At 41.4% G+C, this 27628-nt stretch overlaps 1 protein-coding gene across 29 annotated transcripts in view; it reads left to right on the top strand.

The window, feature by feature from the left end:
- Dlg2 (discs large MAGUK scaffold protein 2) overlaps positions 1-27628 on the top strand; it is a 1777227-nt gene that overhangs the window by 1719907 nt on the left and 29692 nt on the right. The gene's annotated exons all lie outside the window — the stretch shown is intronic.

Genomic DNA, 27628 nt, shown 5'->3' on the forward strand with positions numbered 1-27628 from the left:
TCAACAGTGCATTGTTGTGCGATTTCTTCACGCGCTGAACAATGCTTGTTATCATGTATTTTTTACAATTATGGCTGTCTTGGTTAGCATGAAGCCGTGTGTTATTGTGGTTTTGATTTGTATTTCCCTAATCAGTGGAGCTGGTGAACCTCTTTTTTTGGCCTTAGTATATCTTATTCCATACTTGGCATATCTTTTCTAAGAGCTGTCTACTCAAATTTGGTATATTTTTAAATTGGCATTTCCCTGCTGCTATTTTAACTGGGTTATAGAGTCTCTAAATATACTCGTGGTAAAACCTTTCTCTTCACTTATTCATGTATGTGTTTCTGTTTGTGAATGTGTGTGTGTGTGTGTGTGTGTGTGTGTGTGTGTAGGAACATGTGTGTATGGCATGGTGCACATGTGGGTGACTGGCTAGTTAAAGTCAGAAATCTTTTTACATTGTTCCTTCACCTTTGAGACAGTATCTCTCAGTCAAACCTGTAACTCACCAAATCCCACTAGTCTTGCTGTCAACTTGATCCAGAGATCCCCTCTCTGCCTTCTGAGGCTGGAATTACAGGCAACCACAGCCAGCCAGAAATTACCTGGACTCTGAACCTCTCAGCTCCAGTCTTCTTGTTTTGGCAGCAAGCGCTTTAACCACTGACCCATCTCCCTCCCCCTGTACTCTGCCTTTAAATGATTTTTCAGATAGATATTTTTCTAACTTTTTTCCTCTTTAGAGTTCTGTTCTCTTCCTATTCTCTTGACGGTATTCTGTAATGTAACAATGATTTTTATTTTGATTAATTCTAATTTATTTTTTCTTTTGTTATTTTTTGATGCAATGTCTAAGAAACATTACATAATCCAAGGTCACAAAAGTTTATATCAAATTTTCTTGTAAGAAGGTTACAGGTGCAATTCTTATGTTAGAGTATTAATTAACCAATTTTGAGTTAGTTTTGTTCACAGAGAGGCACTGGGTTCCAGTTGTATTTCTTTGAGTCTAAATCATTTGCTTAATTTCACTTAAGATCATTCATGGCAAATGTATAGAACTATATTTATCATTTTATGTAGATCTTGTAGCCTATAACCTCTATAAACCCATGTCATCGTTTTGATATTTTAGTGAATTTCTCAAAATTTCTTATATAGAAGATATACCATATGAGAAAAGAGAGTTCTTCTTTTTATCCCTTCAATGTGGATGACTTTTACTTGCTTTTCTTACTTAATTCCCATGGCCAGAACCTCTAACACAATGATAGACATATCAAAGGAGAGGAGGTCAAAGGCACCTCTCTTCATCTTACTCTGGCATGACACTGGCTGTAACTTCACTGTCTTTTAAAAATATAGTTCTTGAAGAGGCCGTACTGGGGTCTTGTGCCCTGTTATAAAATAACACCTTCCACCTTTGTACATCCCATTCCTTTTCTCTCCATGTTCTTTGCTTTACTTTTCTTCCCTAACAGTTGTGGCTTGTGGGTGGATGGGTGGAAAAAATATCAGTTTAGGTCAATAGTATCATTATGAAAATAGATCATTTGCTAAGACTTTTGCTACCCAATGCCCCGTATTGCCCTTTGAATATTAAATAGAAGTATCATTGAGAAGTCTAGTCAATGACACAGTGTTTTAACTTCCCCAAAAAATATTTAAGTAAAATAGAAACTCATCTGTACATATGATATCATCCTTAAAACTGAGAGTCTGTGACATCATGGAATAGACTCCTTTAAATACTACTTCAATACAAAATGGTAGAAATTTTTTTTTAAATGATTTCTTTATTTGAACTGACTAGCTAGCTGTGTCAGATACAAATGTGGACTAGTGCAGGATACAGAGTGTGCTATGGATCCCTCTTCCCAGAAGTTACATCAGTGACAGGCCAGAACACCTGGACTGTCTTTCCTTCCCAGGAGCTGTCCTACTGCTGTGAAGAGATGCCATGATCAATGCAACTCTTATAAAAGAAAGTTCTTCGTAGGGGCTTGCTTACATTTTCAGAAGGCCAGTCCATTGTTACCATGGTGGAAAACAGACAGGAATGGTGTGGAGTAGTAACTGAGACCTACATCCTGCCTGGTTCATAGGTAGCCAGCAGAGGAGAGAGAGAGAGAGAGAGAGAGAGAGAGAGAGAGAGAGAGAGAGAGAGCCCGAGAGAGAGAGAGCGCGCGCACAGGGCCTAGAATGGGCTTTTGAAACTTCATAGCTCACCCCATGATATACTTCTCCAACAAGGACACCCCTCCTAACCCTTCCAAACAGTTCATCAACAAGGACTGAGCATGCCAATAATGTGAGCCTATAGGGGCCATCCTCGTTCAAACCACCACACCCTTTTAACTGAATTTGTTAAACACTATGTGCTAATAAATAAAATGTAAACTCTAGGACTCAATTGGGCTATTGAAGGAGGAGAAGAATAACTTGGGAAGCAAATCCTAAATCTGAAGGTCAGGAGATCAATGGCCTATATTCTAGTTTAGTTTGCCGAGTCACCAAAGCTTCCAGCTATAGGAGAGTCCAGAAAGTTGGGACAGAAAATGTCACTCACTCTGAGCTGAGAACAGGGACTACAGAAATAAGCTAATGTAACAGCATCCTCAACGGGACGAGATAAATACAACATTGTGCTGAAGAGGAAAGCTGTTTGAAATGAGCAAAGGAAAGGGGTACTATGAATACCCTTACCCTTCACTGACATTTACAGAGCACCAAAGTGTCCTGAGCAACTCGGGGTGAACATCACGGTTGCTGCGGTAGGACAGCCTTAGAATCAGGCAGTATCCGTGGGGCAGCCTCTGACGAGCCTGACTGGTCTCCGCAAGCTGTAAGTCTCCAGGCTAGTGGGCCTGGGAGTGAGCAGAGAACTCTTCATAAAAGAATTTAAACTTTAATTGGCCTGTCGCTACTCAAGTCACTTTTACAGAATTCGCTATTGATTAAAATAATATTGTGTGCTACAAAGCAGGAGGTATTGTGTAAGTCACCTTGTGAAGCAAACAATAAGTTAAAAGGACAAGCTCTTTCAGCAAGTTTACAAAGACAATTAGAGTCAAGAAAATAACACTATCACAGGAATATAATATCACAGGAATTACCCATGACTTTAGCGAATTGTAGTTTTACTCTTTAAAAATCAATAGACTTGGTCTTCTCAAGACTGCCTAATTTGTCTAGGATAACACAATTAGTAGGGTATGTACAAGAGTCAGGTTTAAATTCAGGTCATTTTAACAATTGCTGTGTTGTTTGTTTCTGGGAAAATGTCTTAATTAATTTCCCTGTGGCTCTGATTAGATACCCAGACAAAAGCAACTGTAGGAAGGAAAGACTTATTCGGAGTCACAGTTCCTGCAATGGTCTGATGGCAGGAGCTTCTTAAGGTGGCTGGTCACGTTAAACCTGCTTTCAGGAAGCTACATCAGGATGAAGATGAGGGTTTGATCCCAGAATCCATGTAAAAAGCTGGGCGCAACAGCACATGTTTGTAATTCCAGCACCTGCGAGGCAGAGGCAAGTAGATTCCTAGTCCTCAGCCAGTCTGGCCTCCGAGGCAGACTGCGGGCCAAAGTGAGTGCCAGCGTGCGGTATGTCACAACTGGTCTGACACCATTTTATATAAAGACAAAAAGGGATTTCTTTCTCAAAAATCGATGGTGGTTAACTGAAGTGGGAAATCCTGCCTTCTATGGGTTGGGTGGCACCCTTCCCTGGGCCGGGAATCCTGGAGTGTTGTGTGATATTTTACTCTTTTGACTCTTTAATTGGAGGGCCCACCACCCAGCCCCCGATTAAATCACACATGGAGGCTAATTCTTAATTATGAAAACATGGCCTTGGCTTGACTTGTTTCTTGTCAGCTTTTCTTAAACCATTCCAACTACCTTCTGCTTCTGGACTTTTTCCTTTTCTTATTCTGTACTTACTCTCTGGCTGGTTGGGTGTCTAGGTGTCTGACTCCTGATGTTCCCCGCCCCCTCTGTTCTCTTGTTGCTCCTTGTCTCATCCCAGATTTCTCCTCCTATTCATCCTCTCTGCCTGCCGGCCCCACCTGTCCTTTCTCCCGTCTCACTATTGGTTGTTCAGCTCTTTATTAGACCATCAGGTGTTTCAGACAGGGGAAGATTCACAGCTTCACAGAGTTAAAAAAAAAATGCAGCATAAACAAGCACACCTTAAAATAATATTTCCCAAAAGAGTGTATGAAAAAGGGAAAGTGAGCTGACCTCTGGCTGCCACATATGAACACAATTGCACATGAACATACATATGCATACATACAAAGTAGTAAGAGGGTAAGTTGTAAATCTCCAGTTTCCATATATTTTTAAACACAGTCACACAATTTCAAGGGAAATTGTTTACTTCTGTGTAGACTTAAAGTGAGGTTTAGAAAAGTAAATCGAACTTATACTGATTCCAAAGTGTATTATCTGTTTTCTACAGCGTGTAGTAATATCTCCTTCCTCTTGAGACATGTCACACATATGCAGGGAGAAAAATGAAGAAGCAAAATGAGTTCAGATTAGCTTTGTCAAAAACTAACTCAAGCAGAAACATAAATCTAGCGAGAAGGAAGCTGGTTTTCCTCTTTGATGTACGTATTTCTGAAGTCTGCTACGGTGACCTGGAAGCTAGAAATGAGGGCACAGGTATTGGCTAACATGTCCTGTCAGTCACCAGATGGAGAGACAGTGTGGGACAATACAGAGAAGTAAGTCTACACCCTCACGGCTGACCCGGACAAGTCAGTGTTCTAGGGGAGAGGAAGGAAGTCACAGGACCATCACCAGGAGAACCAGCTTACTCGTAAGGACAAAGGAAAAGGAAATTCTGGTTTACAAACCCAGAGGATTTGAATTGTCATCCTTAAAGGGATTAGTGAAATTTATAGGATGTGGGAAGCAACCGGGAGCAGGCCACTAGCCAGGCAAGAAACAAAGCACAGTTGCCACACGGCAAGGGACATTAAGGGAAATATAAAAGGTCTCAGAAGTGGAGAAATAGTTCTGATGACGTAAATCGTCCGGGAAGCTTGTACTTTATCCTGTAGAAAATGAAGAATCGTGGGTGTTGTCACCAAAGGCGACCTCATAGTATTTTCTGAGCTTGTGCCAAGTATATCTGCATTACAGTCCTGATTATACTTGATTGTGCTCTGAAGTGTTCTAGGCAAAGATCTAAACCTGTGTGTAGTAATGCCTCGGCACCGAACATGTTGTCTACATGACTCATGCTGACTCTTTGGTGCACCGTGCTTACATAATGGGAAAGGAACATCCACGGAGGGCTTAAGAGGCATTTACCTGTCAACTGTGAGGGATGGATGGCAGAAGGAGTCAGAGAAAGCTGCAATATTCTGGGTATGGAACTCTGAAAATCCGAACCAAAAGCAATAGAAAAGGAAATTTGAAAATAACTTCTAAAATATAATCAGAGAGGGTTATCATCTGCAGATGTCTGCTCTGTGCTTCCTAATAATAGTTTGTAAGAGCAGATGCTGAGTGAGGGAGAAGGAGTGGGCAAAATGATACCACAAAGGACCTGGTGACAGCAGTGTCCTTGAATCAAACTGGAGTCAGCATTGAGAAACTGTTTTACTGTATTGATTCTTGGAACTTCTCGTGTACCCCAAGATTGCTGGTAGCAGAACCAACTATTGTACCATTTATCAAAAAAGCAATTTGATGGTTCTGTTAGCAAAATGGGAATTATATTGGTTTTACCAGTGTGAGTTAGCAGAATTGGGTTTTGTCACGGGTTTTAAATAACATTTTGAGAGATGAGTTATAACTGTGTCCCCCACACATACACCTCCACAAAAATAGATCCACATGGAGCCAATCTATACATAGAGGAGCCAGGTATAAGAAGTTCGAATGGCGCTAAGATGGACTAGATATCCAGGTTGGGGGAGGGGGGAAAGGAAAGTCATACTACCTCATGGGTATGCAGGAAGGAAGCAAGCTTTTTCCTAGACATTAAAAAAAATCAGAAAGCCTTTCTTTGGTTGTTCATCATTGCTTTCTCATCCAATGCCCTCTAGAAACTTTCTAACTGATTTTCCTGGCTCTGGTCTCTCTCCTGTTATTTCCCAACATGCAATATAGATTAACCAGACTTACACCATTTTACAGAAGCACAAGGAAGGTCTCCAGCATCACTGGTCCAGTCTAAGAGATGTTGCTAGCTCACGATAATCATATTTTTCTAACCCTCGAGCTCCTCTGTCCACTGAGACCTCCCCAGGTAGCACACAGATAACCATCTGATAAGGAAGTGATAATGGCTTCTCTAGATGGCTCTCAGAGTGTTGTGTGACATTATTTCTGAGAAGATGTGCACAAATATTACTCACCTGAGGAAAACAAAAACTGACCAAAGTAAAGATAACACCAAAGCCCAACTTCAACAAGTTCAACCAATGAGTTTTATTGGAGTGACTTACAGGAGTATGGGTAAGGGTGAGAGAAAACGGAGCAGAAATGACTAATGTCAGCTACATCACTAAAAACCCACCTTAGCATAAATGGCAGATTGCAAAATCTGGAAAACTGGAACTCATGCCCAGCCTGACAGCAGCTCAACAGGTTGGGGAGTTTCTCCTCTGTGTAGCTCAGTGGAATTGAATTAAGTCGTGTTCCTAATGTATTTTTCTGTATATACATTGTTTTGTAGATCTTGAGTTTTTAAAAAATTTTTACTATTGAAATAGCAAATTAATCTAAAACATTATATTCCAAATGTGATAGAACATTTAATTGAGAAGTTCTATCCACTGCACACATGCATAGGCACACGCATACACGCATAGACACATGCACACATGCATAGACACACGCACACATGCATAGACACACGCATAGACACACGTACACATGCATAGACACACGCAAACATGCATAGACACACACACATGCATAGACACACGCATACACGCAGTGCATATTTTATAACATAGTTCAGTTGTGCGGCTCTCATCTGTTCTCAACCTTAATTATATTTCCACCCCTTTTGCAATTATGTATGTTGACACTTGAATGCATTTGGTCAACTTCATCTTGAAGGAAAGAAAACAAATTCAAATATTGTGAGAAAGAATCTTAAATATTTCAAATTCGATGTTACTTTCATTGACTTGATTACACTGGAGCTTTTTATTCATGTTGGCTAGAGTTGGCTAAATTAAAACATCATAGATGCACTTATTAATTGTGCTATATTCCTTTCTCGTGTTGTTGGTTCCCAGCAAATTTTTTGTTTGTTTTTGGTTTTCGAGATAGGATTTCTCTGTAGCTTTGGAGCCTGTCCTGGAACTAGCTCTTGTAAACCAGGCTGGCCTCAAACTCACAGAGATCCACCCGTCTCTGCCTCCCAAGTGCTGGGATTAAAGGCCCAGTAAATTTTTAAGCTTTTCAGTGTAACAGATATATCTTAAAGTTACACTAAAAGCCAGGTCGTGATTTCGGGAATGGAAACATCCTGAAACATTCTGTACACAAGTAACAAATAGAATCCGGTAAGCGCTGGGTGAGAGGTGAGCACAGGTACTGTGTGTACTCAGCCCGGCAATATCCACCTCTTGTGGAGCTCTGAAGAAAGAATGGTCAAGGTGAGCATTGGGGGAACAAGAAGATGTACGAAGGTGCAAAAGAATGGCATAGGTGGAAATGACAGTGTCTAAGAGAGGACATGGCCCTGTGTGTCTACAAAAGCCACAGATTCTTAATGCTATTTTAACACAAAGACTGGAGTGTCACAGAGAAAGCAAAGGAGAAGTTAGGAACCACATCGCGGAAGGCCAGAGAAAGCCTGTGGAGGGTTTTGGTAGAAAGAAGACTTAACATATCTGTATCAAAATGAGAAATAAAGAACCAAAAGGAGATAACCTTATAGAGACCAGGAGTCCATTTCTGATGCCTGACCTAGGGCCACAGAAAGGCTATGAGAAAAATAACCATAAAATATCTACTCATTGGTTAGGGGCGGTAAAGCATCCAGCAGTGCCCTCAGAATTAGCTAAGGCTTTTATAAAAAAGGAAGATGCGTAGACTCAGGTCTGGAGATGGGTCCATAGAATCACATTCTCTGGGGATGCTGGGTCAATGCTGTGCTTCACTAAGTTTCTCGGAGACTCCACTGGGCATGGTACACACAAGGCATGCAGCTGTAGTAGAAAGGATTGATTTCAGACAAAGTGACCGACATCTTTCCTTGTCACGACATAGCTAAGGTCCAGTTACCTCATACACAAAAATGAGAATCATATTAAAAGAGATAATATGTAGTGTTCCTGGAGGTATTAATCTACCTCTTGCCCATCCCCACATACATTTCACCCACACCCCACAAATGAAACTACAGCAATCAAGTTCTTAGCAGTACCTCCCTCCATAGACTTTTAAGTCCCTTTAAACAGGCGGAGAGGAAGGGGAGGTTGCCCAAACTTTGCCTTGCAAGAGACCTGGTTTTGACCATGTGATTGCAGATGTTGTGATTATGGAGAGAAGGGTTTCCCATGTGCTAACTGTTGTAGGAAGGAAGATACAGAGTGGATACAAGAATGAGCCCTTTTCCCTCACTCTTGGCCATGGTGTTGGCTACATATCTGAATCTGACCAAGTCTACGCCATGCTATGTAACTACTGGTAGGAAATGATAGAAAACTCTTGGTCTATAGTCAGTATGCTAGAAAACCACTGCATTCTAGTTGGTGGGCCCATTGTGCTGAACATCTGTTAACTGCCTTTTTAAATAGAGTATTCATTTTCTTTTTCACTGCATAAGATCAGGCGTGAGGCCATGCTCATGAGCGAGAGCTTTACTACTGAATTCCATTCCTCGCCCTTCTGCTAATTGTTTGTTTGTTTGGTACTTAACAGCAATTCTGTGAGTGAAACACAGTTAATGTGCCAATTTCACAGATGAGAAAGCTGAACTTTCGGAAGAAGACAGGAGTCACCAAACTCATAACGCCAGCAGGGAGCATAGCAAGGCCCCACACAGTAACATGCTTCTTATGAGAGAGAAAATAATTGCGTTCTTAAGTGTGGACTCATTCTAGATGCTATTAGCTCATTCTACCCAATCAATTAGTGATGCCAAAACTAAAATGATATAAATAGAAGTGTAGTTTGTGGTTATATGAATAGCAAGTGTAGTTTTAGCGGATGAGAGCATGAGCCATTGTTAAATTTTCTTTCTGCCACTAATTCACAATATGAAGTATTATTCAGAAAACTCGGCTCAAATCCAATTCTACTTTAGGTGGTTATTCATGTGTAAATTCTGATTCACTCTGGGGCTTCCTTGAACCTGACTTGTGGCAGAAGGCCTGGGGTCATCCTCCGGGCCTTGAGGGTTTCCCTCTGCCAAAGCTTTAAGCATCTGAGAGCTGAGACACTGGGGTGTGTGTGTCAGAGAGAGAGAGAGACTAAGACTGTCTAGTCTTACAGCTTCCTCATCACGGTAATTACAGAGTGACCACAAGTAAAAATTGCACAGATCGCCCTTGTATTGCATTTTAATTTATTTATTGTGTAGTGTGCATGCTATGACATACTCGTAGCTGTCAGAGGACAGTGTTAGGGGTCATGCCTCTCCTTCCACCAAGTGGGTAGGTGGCAGAGATCAAATTCAGATCTTCCATTTGGGCAGCAGGCACCTCGACACTCTGCCCCAGGCCACGAGCCTAAATTTTGCTTGCTTTGTTGTTTGTTGCATTGGTTTTGTTTTTAAACTGCGCCTGTTTTACGTTGGTGGAAAGTGGTTTGTTGTTTTAAACTACAGGTCGTGTAATGTCTAAGAAGTGTTTCAAGGATAGCTTCCTCCAGTATTTCCCTAAAAAGGGGGAGGGGATGCCTATTGACCATGGTCGAGGGAATCTTCTATTGGGCTATTCTAGTATACCAATAATTACTGAATAAAGTAATGTAGCGGCCAGGGACCTAGCTCAGTTAATAAGAGCATCTACTCTGAACAAGGACCTTTGAATCCCCAGCACCCACAGAAAAAGCCAAGTGTGCCTATAACCCCCAGGATTTGGGAGGAATATAGGCGGATACCAGGACCTCACTGGCCAGCCAGTCTAGTTCACAATGCAAACTTGTGGTTCAATGGGACACCCTATCACAAGGGAGATATCTCAATTCAGAGAGCAATAGAGGAGCACACCCAACATCCTGCTCTAGTCTCCTGGACAAATAGGCATGTCCGATATACTCCTGTGTGTGCACCATACACACAGTTAACCAGTCAACTCATGTGAGAATAAAGAATGGTGTTTGGGAGAAAAGTCAGGTACACCAGACGAGCATCATAAAACGTATTTTATCTATCACCTATGAATGAGGACCTGACCAATTTACTGTTGCCTTTAGAGGGGTGTTCTCTTGATCTGTGATATTTAGAAAAACCAAGTTTTCTTCATGTATCTTTGTTGGGGTTGCTGTGTCTGTGGCTGGGATTGGACCTGGGATTGGTAGGGAAGGCCTATTTCTCTCACACATGCTTCTCTAAGGTGACTGTGTACACAACATAAGGTATACTTACCACATATCTTTGCCCCTGTGAAGGTCACTACTGGGTCTCCTGGTCACTTATAAAGCCCCTAGGACAGAGCCTGGCAGACTGTAGTCATGGGAGGAACTTCAAGTAAGGTCATCAGACTTCAGGCTCATCTGTGGCTGCCTGCTCTGTGTGATTCAGTCCCTAAAGTCACCTTTGATGTTCTGGCTTCACTGTGAATGCTCCGCAGTGTTCTCTAAGCTCCACCAGCAAGTGTCTGCCGAGAACAGCATTTCGGTGCAGCCCCGCCCACACTGACCTTCCTATTTTAAATCTTCAGGGGGTGGAGAACCCAGAAATAAGCTCTCACCCATTTACCTTTAATCTCATTCCTGTTCCTTAGAGCTTTGTGTCACATCACAGTAAGCAGCCAGTGTGCCCAGACTTTGAGTAGATTGTGCAACTCTTCTTTCAGCTGCAGACTTCTTCTCCAAGGCTTGAACTCCAAATACTCCAATATACGATAAAGGGATAGTTTCTGAACTGTGTGTGTGTGCGATTCTGTAGAAAAACAGAGAGAGACCCTACCTATTGCTTTTCTCTTCAATAGAAGCAAATATGGACCATGCCATTTGTAACTGATGGCATCTTAAGACTTTACCACCATTCCTCTGGTCTCTACCCCCCCCCCCACATACAGCTTCTCACCATTCTTCCTTCACTGGGATGGGGGAAGGATGGAGAAAAGGGGTACCTTTGCACACCATTAGCAGGCCGTTCTTTCAGACATAGGTCTAGCCAGTTCGATCCCCCAGTTCTTCACTGATTCTCACCTAAAACATGCTTCTGAGTTTTTCTCACCCTCCATTTGCGCCCTTACTATCTTTTATGTATCTTCATCTGGGCAATTATTTCATCACTTTGTGTTCTCAGTATCTACTGTAGCAATCTTGGTGCATATTAATGAACAAAGTAATAGGTTTAGTTGTGACATGTCTACAAATGCATGTATACGCCAACCATATGCACCCTCTGCAATGACATTGCCCTCATCTTTCTCCACCTCCTTCCTTCTCTATCCTGAAGAGTTTCCTTTTTAAGGTCCATGTCCTTAATTTGTTCTAACTTCAACATATGCAAGAAAACAGCTCCATCCCATTCAGCAATAGTAAGCTTAATGAAGAGTGAGTTATACTCTTTCTTCCCTTCAGTTTCTGGTTTTTACTATGCAGTCCTTCCAGTGGGAAGCCTGTCCATGTGATCTGGCGAGTCAGTGGAACAGTTATCGTTCATTGAGTGTTTATAATACCCTGATTGTATGACTACGTTTCTGATTCCATCGACTGTCCTTCATGTAATACAACTTCTTTCTTCGTTATTGCCGACTAAAACTCCATAGGACATACGCACATTCTCTTCGTTCATTCAAGTGAAGTTGTTTCTATGAGTATGTGAAGTCTTCATTCCTTGATCTGAGACTTGAGAATAAGAAGAGAACGGTTGTGTTGTATTAGTACTGTTGCCCAGGCATGTGCGCTCAGTACTTCGTGAATATTTCCCCACAGGTGGAATGCGATTGATATGTGAATACTGTGTTCAAACAAGGTATAAAACTCTCTTTCCAAGCGGAAAGTGCATTGAGCAAAATTATAGTGTGTTTTTGTGGTCTCTGGTTTTTAAAGTGACATTTGATTTACAGTGACAAACTCACCCAGTATCTGGTACAGGAATAGGAATAAGCATGTCAGGCTTTGAGGCAAGCATGAACAGGACTGGTATGTGTTCTCAGAAGGTGGTCTGGAGCTGCCAAGGGTGTTTGATTCTTTTAACGTGTATACACATGTTTTTCTTGCTTTTTCCTCTCTACAGTCTCAAAATGATAGAAAAAATCAAAATCGTTTTTTGGTCTTCTACTCTTCAAAGTTGGTCAACCAATATTTGATTTCTCTCTTTAAGAAAAGCCTGGGGGCTATAGAGATGGCTCAGCTGTTAAAGGCTAGGCTCACAACCAAAAATTTAAGAGTTCAGTTCCCACCACCCAGGGCTGTCTCTCCAGCCACAAAAGTTAAATGTAAGGAAGGAAGGAAGGGAAGGAGGGAGAGGGAGAGAGAGAGAGAGAGAGAAAGAGAGAGAGAGAGAGAGAGAGAGAGAGAGAGAGAGAGAGAAAGAAAGAAAGAAAGAAAGAAAGAAAGAAAGAAAGAAAGAAAGAAAGAAAGAAAAGCATGTAGTACTGAGAAGCCTTTAACCACTCAGATGATCCCCTCTGTGGATATGGCCCGCCCCTCCTGACAGGGATGAGGAAATGCATAGATGATGTGCCTAAAAGGAAATGTTCAGATGGAAGACACGGTGTGGACTTGATCAAAGAGCCTAAGGCAGAAACCAGCACTGTGTTCTCCTCCCACCTCTTAGCTCACCTGCCACCAAACTGAATCCTTAGTGGCAGTCCCAATCCCTGTGACTTTCTGTCTCCTGCCAGAGCTGCTGGCTAAGAGCCAGAAGTCTCAGCTGCAGGATGAATCTGCCTCTTCTGTAAATTCCCCTCCCTTTCGCTCAAGCAGAAAACAAGAATTATTCAAATGAGGTTATCCAATCGGGCCCTGCATTATTACAAAAGGCACTTTAATTATTGCGCTCGGCTTACTGGCTTACCTCCAGTCACTCCTGGGTCACCAGTGCTGCATAGTGGCCTCCCGTGCTCTGATCTGGAGGTAAAATCAAAGGGTGGGAAATGATGAGAAACTGTCAGCTCCCGAAACAGAGGCATCATCCATACAGACAGTGAAGCGGAGTGCCTTCCTCCCCGACTGCAGGAAGGAGGGAGAGGAGGCAAAAGCAGGAGAAAGGGGAGCGGTGGAGAGGCGGGAAGAAATATCTTCACAGTGAGGATTTTTAATGCTATAAAAGAGGTCATCTCACTAATTTTCTGTAGACACGGAGGAAGCAAAAGCTGGGAAGAGGAAGTGACTTTCATAAGCTCTTCTAGTCGGGACGGTGACAGCCCAGACTAGGGCTGGACATCTTTCCTTGAAGCAACCACAGCACCTATTACCTGAATATTCATTTGCCTGTTACCAAGTGTTAGACTAATGAATGGTTCTCAACCTGTGAGTTGCAACCCCTTTGGGGTCGAATGTTTCTTTCACCAGAGTTGCCTAAGACCATCGGAAAACAGATATCTACACTATGATTCATAACAGTAGGAAAAGTACAGTTATGAAGTAACAATGAAATAATTTTATGTTCAGGTGTCACCACACCATGAGGAACTATGCTAAAGGGTCGCAGCATTAGGAAGTTGAGAACCAGTGAACTAGCTGGTAAACCTCAGGCGAAGTATCTTTCCTGAGCTGGTTCCTGCAGGATCTCAGCGCCTCTGCCTGTGGGTGCTGAGGACATGACCAGCAATTGATGAGATGAACCAGAACTGCACACGACTCACACTCCTGGATGTGTGGACCATGGGACAAGTGGCTCGGCCTTTCTGTGTGTCATTTTCTCCAGCTCCACATTTTTAGAGTTTGATATAAAAATAATGAACATAATTTGTAGCCCTTTAATAGGAGTTGATAGCTAAAAAGCACTTAGAATGGCCAGTCCATGAAGGACATGTAGAGATGTAGCTGCCAAGTGGGTAGGAATTTAAGAAGGAGCGGTGGCTAGAACATTGCCCAGGGCTTATGTGTTTATTTTTATATTGCTTGGGGGCTTGGTCACAGATTTCAGAGAAATGTTCCAGACAAGATTCCAGTCCTGAAAGATAAAGCTGAAGATGAACCACGACAGAAGCACGAGTAGGGCATCTGAAAAGTCCCAAACGAGATGCCTGTGAGCATGGAGAAAAGCAGAACAGTCCGGGAAGGGCTCTAATCTGGACACGCTGAGTGGGTGCTCTCCGAAGTTTCATTAAAATAGGGTTTTGGGACATCGTGAGATGGCTCAGCACTTGCAGTCAAACCTGGCAATCTGAGTTTGATTCCGTAGCCCACATGGCGGAGGAGAGAACGAATGAGTTGTGCTCTGACATACACACACTCTAATATTTAAATTAAAAATACTGAAAAGTAGTTTAGGGGCTGGAGCGGTGCTCTGCGGTTAGTCGCACTTGCTGTTTCTGCAGAGAACCCGGCTTCCATTCCTGCCCACATCAGGTGCTCACAGCTGCCTGGACCTCCATCTCCCGGGAGCCCAATGCTGTTTTCTAGCCCCCATAGACATCTAAGAAAGAGCTTACTTATTTCCCTTAAGTATTTTATTTGCTGATTCTCAGATTTCAGATCGTAGGAGTCAGAGAACTCCCTCAAGTGCCAAGGCATTTGGAGAATCCTGAACTAAGGGGGAATTGCTTTCACTCGACTCGGAGCATGGTTTCGGAATTTGAGACTGGTGAATTCTGCTGCCTCCTCTGGCCAGTGGGACGCTGACAGCCAAGGCAGGCTTAGCCTTTTAGACACTGACAGGAAGCTTTAGTTATAACAAATGACAGTAGAGTACAAAAGACAAATGGAAAGAATTTAGCAGAGAAATCAAGAATTAGCAGTGTGGTTAAGAGCACTTGCTGCTCTTCCAGAGGACCTGAGTCGGGTGCCCAGCACCCACACTGAATACCTCACAGTGACTTATAACTTCGGCTCCAGGGGCTTCTACACCTCTTCTGGCCTGCGTGGGCACCTGCACATGTGGGCGTATACCCACACAGGTAAACACACACACAACCTAAAATTAAATAAATCATTTAAAGTAAAATAAACAGCAGTGTGACCGACATCTGCTATGAGCCCTGTTTTTAAATCTAACATGGGAATTTAAAAAAGAAGACCAATGTTTTTTGTTTCCCATTGATGAGATTCTCTTGAAAAAGAACACAATAAGGAACAGAAAGTTTTGAGGTTTTGCTTCATTTTTTTTTTCTTTCAAATCCTATGGGTTGTTGTATCCATCATATTATTGGGGATAGGATAATAAAATGTTGAATCACTATAGAATTATAAAGCAACCAATTGGAGTACAGAAGTTGGTGATTTCCTCTGGGAAGTGATCTACTAATTTCCCGAGCAAATGACACATCATCAGGATACTTCCCTAATTTTATTATTAGTTCCAATTAGGAATATTTAAATGAGGACCAAACTAGTAAGGACTCAGGAGAAGGCTTGTCACATTTTTAAGAATAATGAATTATAAGTGTACTAATAACTTATTATAAATCAATTTATAAACCAAGTTAATAAATGGCCACCTCCTGATAACTGTACAAAAGTCCCATCAGCTCTGGCAAACTGGAGAAAATTCAGTTATATTTCTCCCCAAAATTATAGCTGCAACCCCTGTAACCACATCAGGTGTGAAGTCCCAAGGCAGAGGAGCTGTTGGGAACTTAGCTGTGATGGGCAGCACGGCGTGAAAGCTCTGACTGAGGTGTCTCTTCTCAAGTCTAAGGCCGCATCCACTTCCCATTCGCACACACATTCAATTGCGCTCGCCAGAGCAAGCTCTGTGATGACAGCATCCTCTCTCTCACCGCCAGGAAAAAAGGGGGGAAGGGATGGAGGGAGAGATGAGAGGGTAAGGAAGAGAGAGAGAGAGGAAGAAAGAAAAGAAGAGAAAGAGAAAATCAGAATTCAGCATGGTTGGAGAGGTGGGTGAGCTGTTAAGAGTTCTTGCTGCTCTTGAAGAGCGCATGGGTTCCCAGGACCCATGACAGGCAGGTCACGACTCCAGCTCCAGGAGATCTGATCCCTTCTTCTGCCTCCTCGGGCACCTGCACGCACGCACGCACACACCTCATCTAAATAAATATATATATATATATATACATATATATATATATACACACACACATATATATTTTAATTTTGAGAGAAAGTTTCTGAGTCCTATCAAGAATCTGTCCATATGGTTGGAACAAAGCTTCCTCTATTGGTTAGAGAAACGTTGCTTGAGTTCACTATGTGTAGCATTTGATGTCCTGAATTGCAAATATATCTTTTCACATAATTCACTATCTCCTACCCCCTAAGATTTTAAAGAGAGTAAAAGTTTAAGGTTTTCTAAGAAATAATTTGTTTTGGAAAAGTTAGCTTTGGAACAGATAATTGGGTGGTGAGATGCAAGGCCTTCCCCGTCATCCAATGTGCCAGCATTCTCTCATCAGGTGCCGGTGTAACGTCTGCCCTTCACTCACAGGTTCACACCTTCCCTTCCCAAACTCCTCACGTTATAATAAGGTAATTAGGAGAACATCATAGGGTACTAAATCACAATTGTCTGTCATAAACACCTTCCATTATAGTAAGCTAATTAGGAGAACATGGGGATGTTGAAAGGAAAAGAAAACCATCAGGATCCATCATTGGCCCAACTACAAATTAAGACTCTGACTAAGTGGTTAAAGGGGGAAATCAATTAGTATCAATCACTTGAAAGTTATCTGGCCATGTGTCGTTTGTTAAAACAATCTATGTTGAATTCAAGAATCCAACTTCTAGGGATCACGTCTAAGAAAATAATCTAGAACATAGTAAATGTTACCTCCATCACAATACAGAGCCTTAGAAATGGAACATAGTATAGTGTCCGAGAGCATAGGAATGTTTAAGCTAGTGGAGGTAAATTAGCTGGGTGAAATATTGCGTTGAGACATGCTTGCTTGCAGTCATCTCTCTTTGCAAGATTCCTGCCTACTTTTGGCATCGGCGACATACTGGCCTTGGAGTGTGTTTGGAAACTGTTTCTCTCCTAACACTGAGAAGACTTACATTAGTATACATTCTTTTTAGAGTTATTCCAGTCAGTAGAATTAAACGTCGGAGCCATTTGGTGTGAGTCATTTTAATTACGAATTCAACCTCCTAGTTGTTCCTGGTGTGTTTAGCACCTCTGAGTTGTGTTTGTTATGTTGTCTCCATGGTGTACATCTTTAAATTTTCTGTGAAATTCTTTCTTTTTTAAAGATAGTTTGCATTGTTGAATTCTAAATCCCTTCCATTAATTCGTTAAAATGGATGCTTACGAACACTTTCTAAAGACGTGGGGTCGTTGGCTCTGCTTTACTGACCTTACTTAATGCCGTACTTTTTCTACATGGTCACGTTTAAGTATCTACAACCGAGGCTTAGAAACTAAACATCCCTAGGGTCATACATACAACAATAGTCAGTAAAAGTCAAGATTTAAAATTACATTGCCAGTATAATTAAATTGGAAAAAATGCAGTTTTTAGAAAATAAACACTAAAAGAGGTTTGCTTTTCACTGGTAACAGATATTTTGTTCTGTTATTTCTTTTGAACTTTCTCTTAGAAGGACATCTCCGTCTTAGAAGAATATCTCTTGTTGTGGCAGAAAAGGTGTCCTTGGGCTGCTGCCCACGCTAAAGTGTTTGCATGTATACACATATACATGTCTAGTGCACACAGAGGTCAAAGCAAAATCGCAGCGGTCCTCCTTCAGGTGCCGGCCACCTTGTGTCTTTAGACTGGGTGACCCACTGGCCTGGACCTTACAGTTGTTAGGCTGACTGCAGTGAGCCCCACAAGTCTGCTAATCTCTATATCCTTACACAGAGATTATAAGCATGTGCCCCATATATCCAGCTTTTTCACACACTCACACACACACAATCAGGATTCAAGGGGTTGAACTCATGTCTTGTGCTTGTAAGGCAAACACTTTGCAGACCGAGCATCTCCCCGGTAGCAGAAGAGGTGTTTTTGAGCAAACCGTTCTTTTAATTGAGGCAGACGATAAACTTGGGAGAGAAAGTTAAAACGGATAAATTAAATGGTACCTTTTATTGACATTATGAATGCTATTAAATTCTTTATAACTTTTCCAAAATCGAGTCATAGATAGAGCTGAAAATGTGAGTCGAGCAAATAACTAAGCCATCTCATTTTTATTAACAGCAATAAAGGGCATCTGGGAATAAATCAGATCACTGAGTATAAAAATTATAAGATAAAATACATGGGCAAAGCAAAACTAGGGCATGCTCACTGAAGAGCGATGCAGCCAACAGAAAGAAGACGCCGTAGGGCGCCTCCTCTCCCTGCACTGGCTCTGCCTCTTGTCTACTGAGACTCGCAACCGTGTCGTTCTGCTTTGCCTTTCCCTAATCTCTCCCCAGTTTGCTTTCAGTCAATAAACACTGGATGTCCACCATGCCTTGAATCTAAAAGACATTGAAATAAAAGTGCTGTGGAACCTGCTTTTCCTCATTTCCAGAGGCTGGCGGTGCTAGATCGGGCCCTCTCTGGAGTCATTTCCCTCATCACTTGAATGTTCATTCTGTGTATTCCTGGCGGACGGGAGAGCTTCTGTTGAAAATAGGGATAACCTTAAGTGCCACTGGGTACTTTTGCCTTGTACCGTGTGTGTGTGCGCAGGCATAGACACACATTGTCTTTACATTTCACTAGAGATAAAACTCGGGGTCATGAATGCTAGGCAAGCCCTCTACTATTAAGCTACATCCCTAGCCATCTTTCTTGTACTTTGGAGGCTCAGAAACTATAAGACGATGTAGAAAGAGACTTCTCTGGTCACCTCTATGATCTTAGGATCATATTCATTCTGCTGCGCGTGAATATCTGTGTCTTCTCCAAGACTTCTGAACTTTCCACTTTCCTATTATTAATTTCCTATACCTTCAATTACATTTTTTTCCCTCAAGAATTTCAAAAGCATGTATATTCATTCATTTGGTGAGGTCCCAAAGATCTTAAATGTGTTTTCTTTTGTTTGTGACTAGAATATTTCCAAAGACCTGTTTTTATGTAATTTTTTTTCTTCCTTTATACCTAATCTGTTCTTTAGCCTCTCAACTATATTTTTATTTGGACTTATTGAGATCCTCATTCCTAAGGTTTCTACTTTGCTCTTAAACATCTTTCTATTGCTCTGCTGAATTTTTCATTTAGATATCTAATACCATTCAATTGCTTATATGTACTTTCTTAGATCTCATTAAGATTTTTATAACCTTTCCTTTAAATTCTGTTTTAATTCCTTTCAATCAGTGCTGCTGGAGAGATGTCTCAGTTGTTAAGAGTCCTTATTATTCTTCCAGAGATCACAATTCAGGTGCCAGCACCCATATTGAACAGTTCACAACTGCCTATAACTCTGGCTTCAAAGCCCCAGTGTCCTCCTCTGGCCTTTGTAGGTACCTACACACATGACATATACTCACATGAAAACAGAAACACAGAAATTTTAAAAATAAAATTGTAGAAATATTTAGGCTGTTGTGGTGGCACAAACCAATAATGATTGCTGAAGAGGTATAGGTGGGAGGAACACAAGTTTGAGGCCAGTCTGAGCTATGTACTTTAAATATTTTCACATTTTAAAAAAAGAAAAAATACTGCCAGGTGGTCGTGGCTCAGGCCCTTAATCTCAGCAATCAGAAGCAGTGTTAGGCAGTTCTTTGTGAGTTTGAGGCCAGCCTGGTCTGCAGAGCTAGTTCCAGGACAGCCAAGGCTACACTGAAATCCCCTGTCCTGAAAAACTAAAAACAAACGAATAAAATTTTTAAAAAAGAAAAAATATTTAATTAGCATAGTTTCACTGCACAAGATGATGGGTTTCACCATGGCCTCTTCAGTTTTTTGAAGTCTAGTGTTGCTAGCCACACATGGACTCCTGTGGAGTTCAGAGCTGAACATAGATGTGCATGTGTTTCCCAGCCGGTCTCACCCTAGAGCAGCACTCCATGGTTGATAGGGAAGAAGGAACACTATAGTTATCATTGCAGGTAGCTTGCTCCATCTCCCACAGTGCAGGACAGGGAGCAAGCTTAGGCTCTGATGGGCCAGCTTGTGTTTGTAGACTATGGGAAGAATTTGATTAAGAAGTTGGAGGGCTGTGGATGGGACAGTAGAGACGGAAGGTGTGTATGGATCATCGAGGAGATGCAGCTGGAGCTACATTTGGATATAATCAACCGTTGGCGTGAGAGATGGCCTATGGAGAGTGTGTGCGGAGGGAGTAGGAGGGTGAGAGGAAAAAGATCAAGAAATGAGCCTATGTCCCTTCAAATCTTGGAGAACGAGAACGAAAGGGTAAGAAAGATCTGGGGAAAGAAACTGAAGATGGTTTCATGGAGAGGAAGGCAGTGAAAACACAGACGTGTACCACCAATCCAGTGTTTGGGGAAGGAAATGGGATGAATCGTGCCTACTAGGTAGATTTAAATTTAAAAAATAAAGGGTAAATGAGACCTGGGAGTAATTCTGAACTGGACTTCCTGGAGTCCATTGATGACTCTAAGTAGAGCACGTTAGATTACTATGTGTTTGTTAATAAAACAAAACTATGTGTTTGCTTGTTGGTTGGTTGGTTTGTTTTCTGTAAAAGACCAGATATCAATATTTTAGAATTTATCTTGGTCCCTGTGGAGTTAGTGGACATAATTGTGCACCAATAAAAACTCCATTTTATGCCGCAAAGGCATGTGCTCAACTGCGTTCATAGCAGCTTTGTTTGTCATAGCCAGAAACTGGAAACAACTAAATACCCCTCTACCAAAGAATGGATAAGGAAAACGTGGTACATCCGTACAATGGAGTACTACACAGCAAAAAATAATGACATCTTGAAATTTGCAGGAAAATGGATGGAGCTCAAAAACATTATTTTGAGTGAGGTAACCCAGACACAGAAAGACAATTATCACATGTACTCACTCATAGGTGGTTTTTAAACATAAAGCAAAGAAAGCCAGCCTACAAAACCACAATCCCAAAGAACTTAGACAACAATGAGGACACAAAGAGAGACTCACATAGGTCTAATCTACATGGGAAGTAGAAAGTAGAAAAAGACAAGATTTCCTGAGTAAATTGGGAGTATGGGGACCTTGGGGGAGGGGAGCAGAGAAAAATGTAGAGCTCAATAAATATCAATTAAAAGAAACTCCACTTTACCGAATTACATAGTGGTTCGGATTGGCCCAGGGAACATACCTCTCCTGTGTCTAGTCTAGGTAAATTAATAAAATTTAACGTATAGGTTTGGTTCAGAAGAAAGGAATGGGTGAGTTTGCTATGAGGGTTGAGGTAGCCTGACAAGGATAGAGGGTGATGGAGAGCAGTTTACATTTCTTTCAGGAGGAATCGCTATGATATCACAGACGTAGATGACTTCAGACTCAGAATATAGATGCCCTTCCTGGTTACTGTGCACCATGGCGGTTGTGAAGTCCCGCATGTGCCTCAGTTGGCCCTTTGCTCCGTGTACTAGGCTTGCTCTCCACACTGCTGCCCTGAGCGATGCATTTTTACATAGTGTGACCGTCCCAGACCCAGAAATAATGTAAGTCAGAAGGGGAGTGAAGGTCTCATTTAGGATACTATTTTTTACAGCCATTTTCAGAATGATGGATCCTGTGAATTTGATTTTTTTTTTCTTAAGCAAAGAATGCTAGGAACTTTGTCCTTTCGGGTCAGACAGAGAACATCAGCTGCCACATTTTTATAACTAATGAAACCGGTTTGCTGCCTCCACTGGGCCCCAGCCCTCACGGGGAACTGGTTTTCATCCTTCCTTTCCTTGTCTGCTTTACTTCCTGAATCTAACAGAGAGAAAAGAAAAGCTGTAAGAACTGCCCTCCCCCCACATACCCCAGTCAACTAGTAATGCCTATTTTGGGGGTCCTATATTACTTTACAATTTTTTTTTCATAATGTGGCTTAAAAAAGATAAAGTTTAAACATTACAAAAGCAGAAAGAGAATCACAGATCCTTTATATTCAAAAATCATAGGCTCATCTGTAATTCCCTGAAGTACTCTGGGAGAAAGTTGTAGGAATCATGCCTCATCTGTCTTCCCGACCCAGGACCACACATTGTGTTTCACTGGTCCCAGCTCCGGGACAGTTGCTGAGCTTTCTATGTTGTCACGATGTTGACATCTTCAGAGGATGTGTTTTTGTTGGGAAATGCCCGTTTCTTCCCCATCAGTGTGAACCGTTGCCTTTGGAGCTAGAATACTGCAGAGCTGCAGATTCTTCTCGGAGCTTGCCCTCAGGAAACCCATCACGGCAGGCTGCCTGCCCCACCGTTGCTATGGCCGGATTGTTCCACTAGACAGTTGTTTCTCGCTACTCTTGTCATTGAATACGGAAAGAGATGGATATCCTGTTTTCTCACAGACTTGCAAATGCTGATCACTCTCCTTAGGATGGGAGCGAGAGAACAGTGATTCCTGGCTTTATCATTCCCTGTGGATTCTCCTAGAAAGACGAGGTTTTCATTTACCCTGTGTTCAGCTAAGTCTTTCTATAACCTCAAAGGGACAAATTTCTTCCCAGATTCATTGCCCCTGTTGTTCATAGTATGTGGGTCTGGCTTTGATAGCCTTCGCACACATCACAATTAATGTAGGTTTTGGTTCGAGTATTGTTTCCAGCAACAACAATCATTCCCATTTTGCAGGGCGAGTGCTAGGTATGCTTTTGTCTACAAGGCTATCAGCACATCCAGGGCTCCTTTAGGGAATAAATTAAAATTTTTAAAGTTTCTTCCTTTCCTTGCACGCATCCTCCAGCTGACTGTGACAACGCCTGTCCCTGGCGTGCCTGCAGTTATTCACGTGTTCATTCCTACGGCATATACACATGGTTTCAGTATTGTTATACTTGTGATTGTACTGTTATTACCCTGCCAAGAAAATGCCTATGCTCCTTTACAGTTCTGCCTTTAGACATATGGAGCGCTATGGTTCACTCACATATTTGGATGCAATTCAGAGCATCAAACCATTCCCTAATTCAATATACCATGACCACATGCCATCGTCACACATAAACATAATTACTGGGTTAACAGACAACTTGGAGGAGGCTGCTCTCTATTCCACCTTTGTGTGGGATCTGGGGTTAAAGTCAGGTTGTTAAACATGTATCATCTTGTGGCAAGTGCCTTTACCATTGGGCAATCTGGCCACAGTTCCTCCTCCTATGTTTCTTCTTCTTCCTCTTCCTCCTCCACTCATATTGCACCACAAATGTCATAAATGGTGTTTTTGTTGTTGTGTTGTAATTCGGTTGAACCAGAATGCGAATGAACTCTCTGTGGTAATTTTTTTATGTGACTTTCCTCTTCATTTGCCATTTCCCTTTCAGTATTTTGCTTGCACTGATTGACTGATGCAATATTTATGCTAAAGAAGCCAGGTCATTTGTCTTACAGAGTTTGCCAAACTTCAGATTTTAATTGTTGTATCTTTACAAAGAAATCATAGAAGCATGAAAAATCCAATCTTATTTGACGACTGATCGTGAAATCTGCAGGTCTGAATATACTCCGGTTCACCTGGAGCTTCGTTTTAACAGAACTTCCCAAGGCTCCTTGGAAGTGATGTTTTCTTCTCCTGTCAGGAGGCTCGGGGCTTTTATGCTTCCAATTCTTGATCTGAGATCCAATACTTGATCTTTGATCTAACTCTTCTTGGTCACAGTATTACTTACTCTTTAACATACTTTGTTTTACGGTTCTATTTCTGCATGAAAATGAACTATCTATATAATAGAAAGCGATGTCTGAATAGCTTTTCCAGGTGAACACAGCTACGAGGAAACAAGTGTTTTGCTTTTTAATTTATTCTTCTCCCATGCAATATATCCTGACATCTTCCTCTCTCTTCACACTTCCCAGTCTCTTCCCACCACCTTCCCTCTCTCCTGAATCCATTGCTGCCCTAGAAACAAGTATTTCTAAAAATTAAGAAGAGCCACAGAAAAAGCATATTTGATCCACGTACTAGTTTAAATTCCACCAGAGGTCACCATTATCTACAAAGGTGACATTATGGAGCTGTAGAAACTGAGGAACCAGTACGGAAATAAACCAACAACAACAGCAGCAGAAATAGGCCTCTTGTTCTATAGTTTTCTGGATATGAAGGATAAACAGATGCCATTTGTCTTTAAGAAGATGGAATTTTTGTGGGAGAAGAGGGGATTTGAGCGTCTTGCTTTCCTCCTTATGCATATTGCATTTTATCATATGCCAGATTACCAAAGCATTCTATGGTGGGGTCAACCCAGGAAGTTTCATACTGTTTAACCTACCCATCAAGAGTCTCGTGAGTCCCACTGATGAGACATGAGTGTTGTAATGTCTGTCACAACATGAAAGATATTCACTTACCTGCGACAGGGCAGAATCTAGTCAATAGAAACATATCTAGATTTCTACACGCTAAGTATGATGGACATCCAGTTAAAGATATAACATGTTTATACCAAGTTGAATGAGAAACTGAGAGACCTGATAGGGTTGTTTCCTTTCAGCCCATGGCATGGGGTTGTGGAAGAGTTCCTCTTTTAAATAGCCTTCTTGAGATACAGTTTACATTAGTGACATGACCTTAAAATACACAACTCCGTGATCCCTGGTATCTCCATAGGGTACATAACCATCACCACAGTCTCATTTCTAGCCACACTAAAATAAGTCCATACCCATCAGCTGTCACTTGCCACTCTCCATGCCTCATTACCTACACTGTATACAACCACCTATTCACGTCTCTATAAACTAGCCACTTATATGCAGGTTTTAGATTGCTATGACTAATGTGTCTCGCTGAAATTCCCTTTATTTTTTACAGTATATGAACAAGAGTGGCTTTGAGCCCTCAACTATGTGAATTGCTATCTAAGAAAGACATAGCAAAATAACCAAAGGAGATACAATGGAAACCAATAACTTGATGTTTTCAATAACTTGATGTGACCTAGTAATCAATCACCAGGCATGGCTGTCCAGGAATGGCAGAATATGTGGTGTGACTTACAAAGTCAATTGCCTATAATTTTAAATATGAACTGGAAGGAGGCATGGCTTTCAGGAATTTGTACTCACAAAACTACATTTGCATCCAATTCCCGACTCCACAGCTCACAATCTGAGCATCTCCGGATACAAACAGAAAGAGTGATGGAGCCAGCTTCATGGAGCTAGCCTGTAGGCCACACACGTGATGCCTTAGAACTAAGCTTGGTCATTTCAGTGGTCAATAAATGCAAAGTTTTGCTTGCTCAAATTCTCAAGTAGAATTCTCTCCCACACCAGCTTACCCCACTCCACAGTATTTGGTGTTTCTAAAATCTCTATTCAAAGAAATTTTCTCCTTGAAGGCAATTTCATGGGGCCTGCAGATGCTCTAATGTAGACAAACAGCCCTGATCAAGCACAGTTAAGACTAGAGTTGAAAACCAGCAAAGCCAGGTACTTTAGAGCCATGTATTACATAAGTAGCAAAAGTGCTGATTTATTATTCTGTTCACGCAGCACTCATGTAGCAGAATTTCCTCTTCTATATTAAAAGGAAAAATTACAGTGCTAATAAAGCATCTATTATGGAACTCTACATGCCTAGCCTCAAACTACATATAATCCTTTGTAAGTCAGAATGTTGACATTAACTAATATTAATGTCAATTCAGTAAGAACCTACATGTAAAACATTAAATCTGCGTGTCCTGAAATGATGGTTTGACTGTGGCCATGTAGGGGTCCAGTGCCTTCCATGTTATGCAGGAAGGAATCAAAGTGCATTTGTTTGTAATACTGTCATTGAACTTTACTTCTGGGGTATCATGTATTTTCTGTCCTTTTAAAAGGTGTGATGTTCAGTATGATTACGTCCAATCAGAGAACTCATGATACACAACATTTTCATACTTGGGAAATGTTAACACATTACATTCCTTGCTTTGAAACATGAAAGAATTAATCAAAGACAACACCCTTTCATTTTCCTTTGACCAGTGAGACAACGTAAACAATGCGGTTTGCATGCAACACCATTTAGGGTCCTAGAAGCCTCTGCATTATCCATCTGCGTGTATTTGTGTGTTTAACTCCCCCCCCCCAGCTTTCTTCCTCTTGGCATAATTTTGTATCTGCATGAGATTTCATAATTGTTTTGCATGAAAGTCATCTGTAATGTTAAAGAGTAGTGTCTAACACCCCCTGCAATATCACAGGCCATTAATTCTTACATAATATTTTTCCTTTACTTTCAGTTACTAGAGTTTAAATATGCTTGGAATGTAAAAGTGGCAGGACGCTGGAGTGACGCAAGACCATGCAATGTTCCTTTACGGAACTAGAGGGACACTTCCCAGCCTTGTCTTTGGCTGCCAGTTCTCAATTACGAGTTATGATAAAACTCTATTAGACACAGGTGCTATCTGCAGACCTAAGTTCCAAGGAAGTCCTGTTTAAGTATGACCTATAACACCTGTCCTGATCTGTCATAAAATTTAGCTGCTCTGACTTTGGTGAAAAACCTTTCCATACTTCAGTGTTTCCTGAATGAACGTTATTACTGTTAATTAACTAGACGAGCAAATGCCTTCTTTGACTTTTTTTTTTTTTTGCTCGAGCTTCTAAATTAATATGGGAACAAGACTAAGTGGCATGAGTGGGACAAAATGCTCACCTCTCAACCAACAAGTACTGATTTCCTCCGAGCTGTCACCCCTCTGGCTCCACACTTCTTCCTGCCAGTGGCCAATGCTCACCCTGGGTTAGAATACCCCTTTTCATATTACCATTGGGAATTCAATTCAAAATCTGTGCAAGTAAGAAACCCTGGTCCCTGGAGATGATTTTCTAGTGTTTTTTAAGCAGCTAAAAGATTCAAATCAGTTTTTCAAATGTGGATGATCATCAGACTGGCGAGACATTTTTGAAACATGGTAGAATATGAAAGTAATAGAACTTAAATGGTCCCATGTCACCAAGATCAACCCACAAAGCATTTATGTAACAGCCACCATGCGATAAATTGAATTGTCTTTTAAAATCTACTGAACAAGCAAGTGCTAATCACTGAAGTGATTGCATTTTAAAAATTATATTTTATATATATATATATATTACTTTTAATCAAGCCCCATTTGAACTAATAGGTAGTTTGTACTTTAAATTGTATTTATCCTAATTTTTCCCTTTACCAAAATGTAGATGGGTGACTGTCACTTTCTCCCATGCTTGGGCAATTGCCAAGTGAATACTACATTAGCAGTTTCTGGCTGAGGCGGGCTCTTGGGGCTATCACCAGCTAAATCTGTGTTACCTGCATTGGACTCAAGCTCTGCTTC

This window comes from Myodes glareolus, chromosome 24 (assembly GCF_982192425.1).
Source record: "Myodes glareolus chromosome 24, mMyoGla1.1, whole genome shotgun sequence".
NCBI lineage: Eukaryota > Metazoa > Chordata > Mammalia > Rodentia > Cricetidae > Myodes > Myodes glareolus.